Below are 10,583 nucleotides of genomic sequence, written 5' to 3' on the forward strand. Positions count from 1 at the left end.
CCCAAACCTGCAGATTAAGGAGGTTCAAACAAACATTGGAATCTTGGGCTCTTTGTTCCATTGCAGCTGGCTCATCATTAACAGACAATTGAAAATGTTTCATTCAGTTATTATGGACCAGATTACAGTTTTACCACAAACTTTAGGCAAGGAATGAGACTGTTTCCCCCAAAGCAGTCAAAATTCCTTCCCTGGACTAAGTCAGTTCCCATCCTGTTTCCCCCCCCACCATGGTCTTATTCCAGATGGAAGGAGTATTACTTCCCCCTCCATATCAGAGCAGCTACAGTGCATGGGGAGTAGGAGCAGAGCCAAGGCCACTCCCTGCCCATCCATCCGCACTCTCCATCATTCACAGTGTGGGTGACGTGAGTAGCACTCACAGAAGTAAAGAGGTCCTTATTTGGAGCACATAGGACAAGAGACAATCTTGGCTGACAGTCATATGAATTAATCATTTTGCACTGAAAAACATCTTGGTCATTTTAAGCAAAAATCCTAAGTAAACAGTGAGGATTCACACTTATGTGGACTTTATTTGTATTAGTTTTCATCTTCCATATTGGTGGAGGAGGAATAGCTCAGTGGTTTGAGCAGTGGCTTGCTAAACCCAAGGTTGTGGGTTCAATCCTTGAGGGGGCCATTTGGGGAACTGGGGTTAAAAAAAAATCTGTCTGGGGATTGGTCCTGCTTTGAGGAAGGGATTGGACTAGATTACCTCCTGAGGTCCCTTCCAATCTTGATATTCTAGGTTTGTGAAGTCTTGGTCCAAAACTACAAGCAGAAAGCAGACAGAGCTATTAATGTCATCAGTATAAATATACTGAGACACTTACTAGACCTCAAACAGTAGAAAAATATTAGTGACAAGTTGGCAGAAAGAAAAAACAGTGGAATTTAATATAATGAATATTCAGTCATTTATAAAACTGATAAAGTAAAATAATGAACATTTTGATAATTATATGAAAAGTAGTCAAATATAGGACCAAATACAATACTACCTTTATACTGTGTAGTCCCACTGAATTTAATGGGATTACTCAAAGCAACGTACTGATCAACTTAAGTAAGTGTGGGAGAATCTTGGTGCATTATTTGAGATAAAGAGGTCAAACAGTGTTAGTTGTTTATACTATTACCATATGATGGCTGTGGATATTCTAATTATCCATGTATAATCCTACTATCTTCTTGTTCTCAATTATGTTTTGCAGCAGTGAGTTGCACAGGTTAGTTATGACCTTATTGATTTAAGAATTTTTACTTTTCAATTTCATTGCATGTTTGCTTGTTTCTCTATTTTGAGAATGGCTACCCAACTGACCTCCATATCCTGCATTATTTTGTATGACACTCTTCTCAGGCCAAACGAGTTCATGTCTTTTCATTCTCTCTCATATATTAGACTCACTATGTGTCAAGGCTGTATCCCCACTTTGAACTTTAGGGTACAAATGTAGGGGCCTGCATGAAAACTTCTAAGCTTAACTACCAGCTTAGCTCTGGTCCCGCTGCCACCATTCCCTCCCTGGGAAGCCTTTCACCAATTCCCTGGTGAATACAGATCCAAATCCCTTGGATCTTAAAACGAGAAATCAATCAGGTTCTTAAAAAGAAGGCTTTTAATTAAAGAAAAAGGTAAAAATCTCTAAAATCAGTATGGAAATTAACCTTACAGGGTAATCAAACTTAAAGAGCTCAGAGGACTTCCCTCTAGTCTCAGGTTCAAAGTACAGCAAACAAAGATAAACACTCTAGTAAAAGGTACATTTACAAGTTGAGAAAACAAAGGAAAACTAACACGCCTTGCCTGGCTTTTTACTTACAAGTTTGAAATAGGAGAGACTTGTTTAGAAAGATGTGGAGAACCTGGATTGATGTCTGGTCCCTCTCAGTCCCGAGAGCGAACACACAACCAAAACAAAGAACACAAACAAAAGCCTCCCCTCCCCCCCCCCAGATTTGAAAGTATCTTGTCCCCTTATTGGTCCTTTAGGTCAGATGCCAGCCAGGTTACCTGAGTTTCAAAATCCTTTACAGGGAAAAGGATTTTGGAGTCTCTGGCCAGGAGGGATTTTATAGTACTGTACACAGGACAGCTGTTACCCTTCCCTTTATAGTTATGACACCATGCCTCTGATTTCCACTTCATATCTTTGGACTCCTGCTCTGCTATTTTTTCTTAGTTGAAGTGACCAGTATTCAAGATAAGGAAGATGTAAAGAGAATGCAATAGAAAATAGTACATTGTAGCATTCCTGTTTGGTTATTTGTCCACTACTGCAGCTGAACAGCTGTTTTCAGTGAACTGTCCACAGTGATGCTTAATTTTTTTCTGTCTGGTTAGAGTTAAATTGGAGCCTATGAATGTGCACATCTAGTTCAAATCACTCCTTCCAGGATGATTACTTGGTAGATGAATTTCTGTGTAGAGGAGTGCAATCATGCTGTCCAATCCCCAGACATATTTCAGACCCTCTGAAATGTATCACTGTTTTCTAGTTTTAAGCCTGATGTCATCCTTAACAAGAAAGCCACAGATGACATCAGACTTATGTCAGAAGGCTTATCCATTCTTGCTCCACATATCTTTTCCATGAGAACTGGTACCTATTCTAGTTAGAAATAGCAGAAGAGCTCAGTTTGTCAGGATCAGCCTGGGCTGAGTCCATTGGCTCTCAGAAATCCAAGTTTTAGCATGTTATATCTGTCCTAGATTTTAGCCAGTGCCCATGATTGTCCTTGTGGCAATCAAAATAAGTGAATGTGGGAATACTGTGAACTCATTTGCCTCCACTATGAATCACTGCTCCTTTGTCCCCTTCCATGTAACTCTGCAGTCTGCTGACATGCAGTTTCCACTATAGCAGGAAAGTTTCAGGCATCTGGCTTCTGTTGCTTGCATGTCAGGGGTGTTGTTAAAGCCTCTAAAAGAAGAAGTTTATTTAGCTTTGATTTCCATTATGTAATATTTCCTTTTGAGCCTGAACCACAAACTGAAGTCTCTCTGCACGTTAAAATAAGGTACAGGAAGAGGCTGGGATTTCATTTTAGCTCTTAATATCCCTTTGGATGAGTCCTATAGAATTTAGCAAAAAGCAAAAATACAATTTTCTATACATTTTGGAACTACTATATCATTTGAGAGAATTATGTCTCCTAATTTATAGAATTAGTATGTGTTCTATAGAACACATACATCATTTTTACATTCTAAAGAATGTATACATAAGAGCAGAGTGTAGAATTGGTAGGACCTCCCCACCCCAATAACAAAATTAAGGCTAGGTTTTGTTTAGCTTGTTTTGGTTTATTAAGATTAAAAAATACCCTACACTCCAGTCAATTACACCATAAGGGCACCACCATGCAGCCTCAATCCAACAAGATTGTTAACATACTTGAGTCCGGCAGGTTCTTAATAGTCTCATAGGCATCATTAGTTTGAATGGGACTACTCTTGTGCATGCTTAAGGTTAAGCAGGTGATTCAGTAGCTTGCTGGAGGAGGCCAGAGTGCTCAGGAGCTAGCAGGATAGAGCAGTGTGCTAGCACACAAAGTACCCTTCTTAAAGTCAGAAGTGATTTTGTAATCCATTTGCCTAATAGGAAGCTCTCTCTTTAAGAGAGATATTAGGGCAATGGATAGGAGTGAGCTGTGTCTTGGTCATTGTTGCTAGGCACATGCACAATTAGCACTCCGCATCCAGAAATTTCCAGAATTAAGTGCAATAGATTTCCTGTAGCTGCACTCAGACTCCATGCGGGCAAGCAGTCAAGGAAGCTGCTTTTAAAACGGCCTGTGCAGGCTGGGAGAAGCTGAGCCCAGGAGCATTCAGAAAGCAGACTGTTTTCCTCAACTCTGAAGTATTTTGCAGCAGATCAGGAATATTGTTAACCCTCCTTCAACAGGGAAGCCTTGGCAGTGTTAATTATAGAAAGGGAAAATTGGGAGGGAAAATTTATTTTAATTGTATAATTTGAACGTTTGATTTTAGCCAAATCTTTTAGTTACATTGTCTGAACTAGTATGATTGACCAACTTTTCCCTATTATCACATTTAGAGAGTCATTTATTTTGCTAGTCTCAGTTTAGATTTAAAAAAAAAAATCAAGAAAAATACAATACTTACCTGACTGGTTAATGAATTAGCTACCTGGCTAACAGTGATTTCAGCAGAGGAAGAGTCTGCATGGATTCCACTTGAAGATTCCTACAAGCAAGAGGAGGGAAGATGTTGCTTTTGGCTCAGCAGACTGTATAGATTTGGCAATCAAAGTCTCTCACTGAGACTCAGGTGACCTCAACCTAAGCTTTTGGAAACTCAGAGTTCCTTCTCACTGTGTTTCTGTGGGGACTGACCTGTTTAGATGTTTATATATAACTGAAGGTAATGTATGGGGATTATAAAATAGCCATGTTAGGTTATAAAGAAACAATTTACTTACAAGATTTGTGAAGTTGGTAATTAAGTTAATTCCTTTTGGGACTTGAATGTGGGGAGGTTGACCTTGTGCCAGCCTTGCTGAAAATCCTTAGAGACTGGATTCTAGGTCTCCAGCTGCTTTTCTATGGGAGTTGGGGTATTTTTAGGCACTGGAGAAAGCAATGGCATGAACTCTAGTCCACCCAAAGGTTAAACTTTATTTTCCCTTCACATCCTATTATTCTGCAGAGTTTCACACTAAAAAAAAAGTTTCCCCTTCTTTCATTATTTTCAGGATCAGCTTGTACATCAGAATTCCAAGTTGCTCCATCTGTTTTAACCACCCCTCACTCTCCACAGTTTGGTTAGCATGACCTTGAGTGTTAGCAATTCTATTCCCTAGGTTATTGAAGTTTCTTTCCAAATAATATATGGACTTGGCAGGACAAAAACCATTAACATCTGACTTGGGAATTTAGGCCTGCTGTTTGCTTGGTCTGACAAGACATTTGTCTTTGAACTCCAATTTCAAATAGCTACTTAACCAGTAGTTTTGTCAAATTGTAGTGGCTGCCTGAACTTAGCCTGTTTTGTGGCTACATAAGTATGCAGCTCTGATTCCAAACAGCTTCCATTAAAGTATGAAAGTTAATACACAATCCCCTGCATTTACACATACAACTCAGGTCATCACACCTCTAACTATTCAATTTGTGATAAATATGCACAGGTGCTCAACTATTAATAGAGAGCCTCTGAAAAATGATCTTTAAATAGTAAATTATACCTTTTTTCCTTAAGTCTCCATGGGCTTTACAAGGGAAGCAGGTATCATATCCAATTTACAGGTGGGGGAAACAGGCATTAAGAGGTGAAATGATTGTCCAAAGTCTTTTTGGAGGTCAGTGGCCAAAGGCAATAACAGAATGCAGGCCTCCTGGTATCAGTCCAGTGCCTTCTCTATTCTGCCTCCTTCCTCCCCCCCCCCCCCCCCACTTTTTTTTTAATTATTAAAGTGGTGTTGTAGCAATGTTGGCCTCAGAATATGAGAAGAGGAATGTAGGTAAGGTAATATCTTATTACATTGTCTCCTTTTTTAGCTGTTCTGTTACAGTAACTTGTATAGTATGTTTGCTACATCTAAACACTGGTGGATGGGTCAAGTGTTTTCCATTTAGTAGAGCTACATGACATTCATGGTTTTGTGGAAGTGCTCATGAAAACTGAGCTTGATTTTCCTCCCTTATTATAATTAAAGGTAACACCCTACTAAGGATTTCATCTTTTTTGTGCTGGGCAATATAAAAATATATACAGAGACAGTGTCTGCTCAAAAGACTTACAATCAAATTAAGGTATTACAACAAGCACCTGGAACAAACAGATTCAGGAAGAAGAAATAGAGGGGAATTTGACATACAGAGGAATGTGCAATTAAATTTTAGTTATGCTTTAATACTTGTAATTGTCACTACTTTATATAATTAAACTAACAGGATAAAGTCATGTAGTTCATCTTTAATACAGTTGTTTTAAGAATCCAGGTCATGAACTACATGGTATGAACATAATTACTCCAAGTTATACTTTGATTAGCTTTTGGGACAGATACATGTATCAGAAAATTCAATGTAACTAAAGTATTATAATAAAGATAATCCAGTTACAAATTTAGTCTTCTGGTTTTAAGACTAGTTGAACCTTGCATTAGGATAATGCACCAGGAAAAAAAATTGGGGGGCGGGGAGGGGGGAAAACAGATCTAGGCTTCAGTTCTGGCAGCACAGATCTCAGGAAATCCAAAAACCCAAAGCTGGCCTCATCAGAAGCCTAATGAAACCCAGTTAAGAGCAGGCTACCACAAGTCTATGATCTTTGCAGTCAAAAGGCTGGAGAAATATTAGCATGGAACTGTAGCATCACCACCTACCTGGTTTGGCTTCAGGCTAGCCTCTGCCTCAGTACAAGAGCTGATTGCCTATCTGCATTCTCCATCACATGTGACCTGCTGGCCTATTTTCACAACCAGAAAGGACTTCTGCCATTCTTTCACAGCAGAGCTTTATTCTTAGCTTAGGCAAAACAACTAAACAAGAAGTAGTTTCTCTGCTCACCATGGGCTACAGCTCTGAAATTTTCTCCCAGTACTGACAGGACAGACCTTTCAATCCTCCTACTACAGGATGGGGAGGAGGCACAGCATGACATGGCCAGGCCCTCCCCCAATAATTCTGCTCCCAAGACAGGCTTACTGTCTTTTCTAATTCTTTGCTCCCTTTCCAGCTGGGTCTGAAAATTGATCAGGTCTGGCTGGCCTAAGAACCCTGACCCTGAAAGGGGCAGGCCACTCTGTTACAAGAGCCAATCCACCTCACATACAGTCAATATAATTTGAAGGAACTACTAATGAGGCCTATACCTCATAGAGGACAGATTTTTGCACAGCTTGAAACAGATCAAGATGGACCACATGGTGTGTGTGGCAGAGGGTCAAAAGTGAACTCTTGGCCAGTCATAATTTTTTTTAAAGTATATATGGATGAAATCTTTCTTCAGAAGAAAAGCAAACCCTAGGGACTTCCCAGCTACTTCTCTAATCTATGCCCAAATGGTTCATCTCCTGTAATTTACCATTCAGCCATAGAGAAAAAACAAGCTCCAAGAGCCTCTCCCATTTGAGATGAATTAATTCATCAGATGACTGGAATAGAAAGTCTTGTGACCCAGGAAACTGAAAAAAAAAACAAAAAAAAACAAAAACAAAAAAAAAAAAACCACACACACACCAGTAGGATCCATTAGGTTCTTTGAGTTATGAACAAACAGACTAGTTCATACCAATTCAGAATTTTTATATAGATGTAAACCTCTCCGGATGAACACACTTTTGTAATTTTCCTTGTATCAAACAGTTAACACACATGCTGACAGTCAAACAGTCTGATATAGTGTTTTCAGAAAGTTGCTTAGTCAATGACCTTCAGTCTTTCAGGACTGTATTAAAAGATTTTCTTTGACTGAATTTCTTATTATGGAAAGCATTTTTCAGTAACATTTACATTGCTGAATGATTAAAAGTGAATGGTACATTTGACATGTAATTAAAATATTCCTGGTACTGTAGTCATACATACTGTTTCTTTCTACCATTATCATAAATAATGCTATAAAACAGGAATTAAAATGTACAAAATCTCTACTTAAAATGCAACATTACAATTAATCTCAGGGTTCTAAATAACTGAGAACTATAAATTTACATATACATTGCCCTGCGGGGAAAAACAAAGCTGAAATGTATGTTGACATGAAAAAATAGATGCATTTTGAGTTAACTATGTTGGTTTAAATTCTTTAGGCCCCAGTCCCACAAAGGGAACCACAAAGAACCATCTAAGTTGATGGGCTCTGCATGGGTCTACTAATGCAGTTTTGTTTGCAGAACTGAGGTTTTAAAGACAAGCTGAACCTGAACGCTGATAGGAGATCTATGCAGTCTGGCCCAAATGCATGGCCGGATCCTTAGCCTTCATTCAGATGCTAATTTGGTCATTGAGTTTACTGATATTTATTTCATATATTAGCCTTTAAATGCCTCAGAATCAAGTTATACCTTATCACTATGTTTTTCCTTCTCCAGTCCCTCCTTTTACCCCAGTCTTGGATCCAGAGATCCCTACAGATGGATCCACTGACTTGGATGAGATTGCACGTAGGCATAAGGATGCATGCTTGTGGATCAGATTTCAGGAATGCCCTTTCTGTTACACCCACTTGTTGCTTGTTGTTCTTAAGCTAGAACAGTATGTTTACCTGCCGCATCAGCAGGTTCGGCCGATCACGGGGTGTGCTGGCCGCGGCTTCCCTCAGTTCCCATTGGCCTGGGGCGGTGGCTGCGATCGGCCGAACCTGCGGACTCGGCAGGTAAACAAACTGGCCCAGCCCGCCAGGGTGCTTACCCTGGTGAGCCACGTGCCAGAGGTTGCCGACTCTTGAGCTAGAACATAAGATCTCCAGGGTTCCACACCTTTCTATATGTCTGCACCACAGCTGGGAACACACCTCCCAGCCCAGTAGGTAGACCCTCACTAGCGCTACTTGAGCTAGTTACTAAAAATAGTGTGGGATATTGTTGCATAGGTGGTGGCACGGGCTAGCTGCTCAAGTCCAAGCCCACCTGACTCCTTAGGTTAGAGCTGGTGACTAGCCTGAGCGGTAGCATCCACACTGCCTTTAAAAAAAAAAAAAAAAAAAAAAAAAAAGCCACTACCTCAAGCAGAGCTAGTGTGAGTCTGTTTACCTTTTCTGGGAGGTATGCTCCCAGCTGTGGTGCAGACTTAGCCTGAGACTTCATGTTTTTACAACGTTGCATCCCTGTTTACTTTTGTCTCACAGCAGTGTGATCTAACATTATATATATATATATATATATATATATATAAATAAAATACTAGCCTGGGAATCAGGAGACCTGAGTTCAGTTCCTGGCTATGCCACTGATTAGCTGAGTGTCTTTGGGCAAGTCACTTCTCCTCTCTGTTTCTCCTCCACAGCTTTTATCTATTTAGGCTGTGAGCTCCTGGGACAGAACTACCTCATTAAGTGTTTGAAGCCTCGCTGTGCATTGTAAAATCTCCACTTGGATCTCTAGGCACTACAGCAATAATAATAATAACAACAATAAATAAATAAATAAATAAATAAATACAATACCACCAGCTAAATTCCAAACATAGCTATTTATATAAGCAATAGGGGAAGCAATGGAAAGTTTATATATACACACATCCAATTTAAATGTACTATTGAGCTATATATATATATATATAAAATAATTAGTTTAAGTGACAAAGCTCAGACCTTGTCTCAATGGGTCCTGCACTTCCAGGCAGATTTATGCAAGCCTCAGAGGCTCACTGAGACCCTCCACATAGCCCTTCTCTCTCTCTAGAGGCAAGGGTCACAGCCTACTGAGCCATTTTCCATCATAAGCCAGCAAGGGAGGCTGAAAGAAGCAACCCTCTCTCACACAATCTCTGTTGCCTTACAGTCTCTGATTAATCATGGAGATTGGGGGAGCCCAGGCCCACCCTTTGCTCCAGCCCAGGGACCCTAATAGTAGCAGCTGTTGGTAGCTGACCTTTTGAGACAGGACAAGTACAATTCTCTGGGCTACTTCCCTACAGCATCCCCCACTTCCTCAATATCTACTTCACCCTTACCTCAGGGCCTCCTTCCTTATGCCTAATAGGGTTTGTACTGCCCCATTTCTCTAGCAGTACAGCTTCCTCCTACATTTCCTGGCACTCACACACACACATCTCTCTGACTAGCTGGGAGGCTTTTAACTAGTTCCACCAGCCCTTAATTGGCTTCAGGTGTCCCAATCAACCTACCTATCTCCACTGCTTTCTAGAAGGATCTTAATTGGCCCCAGGTGACTTGATTAACCTGGAACAACTGCCATTTGGTTACATTGGTACTGGGGATTTGTTTAGCCTGGGGCTAACATACCCGTTCCTCACTACTTTCCTACAGCCATCTGGCCTTGCCCTCTCACAATATATATAAAATAAGCTTCTCTGTGGCAGTTGTCACCATAGTTTCTAAGCACCTCATCCATATTAATAAATGTACCCTTCAAATACCACTAGTATGTAGGGAACTATCATCGTATACAAAGGAAGTCTGAAATAAGTTGCAGCCTGAAGTAAAAAGTGTAAAAAAATACATTTTGCTTGAAAAATAAAGGGGATGACAAGGGAAGATTATACAAAGAGATTAATTTAAAAACATAAATACCTTAAAGGAAAGAGGTGCAGTAACTGAAGATTATAAAGCAGTAGGATTCTGAAGAGCTGGCAAGGGTAATTTTTGACAGCATAGGCAGACATTATGAAGTTTTAAGACAATTACTTAGTGATTTATATCTACAAATTATCCATTAGCTTTTCTTGCTACATTTTCTTACACAGTCTAATTTTTAAGAACCTTTCAGATTTTATTTTTAACTGCTAAATATTGACACAAAGATATTGTTTCTTTTGCAGCAGATACACTAGTCCAGGTGGGATGTCATCAGGGTAACAAATGGGTGACTGGTGGTAGCAATAATTCAGCTATTGATGGCACTAAAAGTGTCACCAGATAGAAC

The 10,583-nt window shown here is 39.9% G+C and overlaps 1 long non-coding RNA gene across 2 annotated transcripts in view; it reads right to left on the bottom strand.

Moving 5' to 3' along the window:
* LOC135972465 (uncharacterized) overlaps window positions 1-9,811 on the bottom strand; it is a 28,750-nt gene extending 18,939 nt beyond the window's left edge. Inside the window, exons 1-3 of one of the 2 annotated variants that reach the window (XR_010588922.1) lie at window positions 9,652-9,811; window positions 4,136-4,216; window positions 370-774 (exon numbers count right to left, since the gene is read on the bottom strand). This is a non-coding gene — a long non-coding RNA (uncharacterized LOC135972465). Of the gene's footprint in view, window positions 1-369; window positions 775-4,135; window positions 4,217-9,651 lie in introns of those variants that run through there. The other variant, XR_010588923.1, reaches the window with a different exon arrangement.
* Between the last annotated feature and the right edge of the window lie 772 nt (window positions 9,812-10,583).

The sequence above is a fragment of the Chrysemys picta genome, chromosome 6, assembly GCF_011386835.1.
Source record: "Chrysemys picta bellii isolate R12L10 chromosome 6, ASM1138683v2, whole genome shotgun sequence".
In the NCBI taxonomy this organism is placed as follows: domain Eukaryota; kingdom Metazoa; phylum Chordata; order Testudines; family Emydidae; genus Chrysemys; species Chrysemys picta.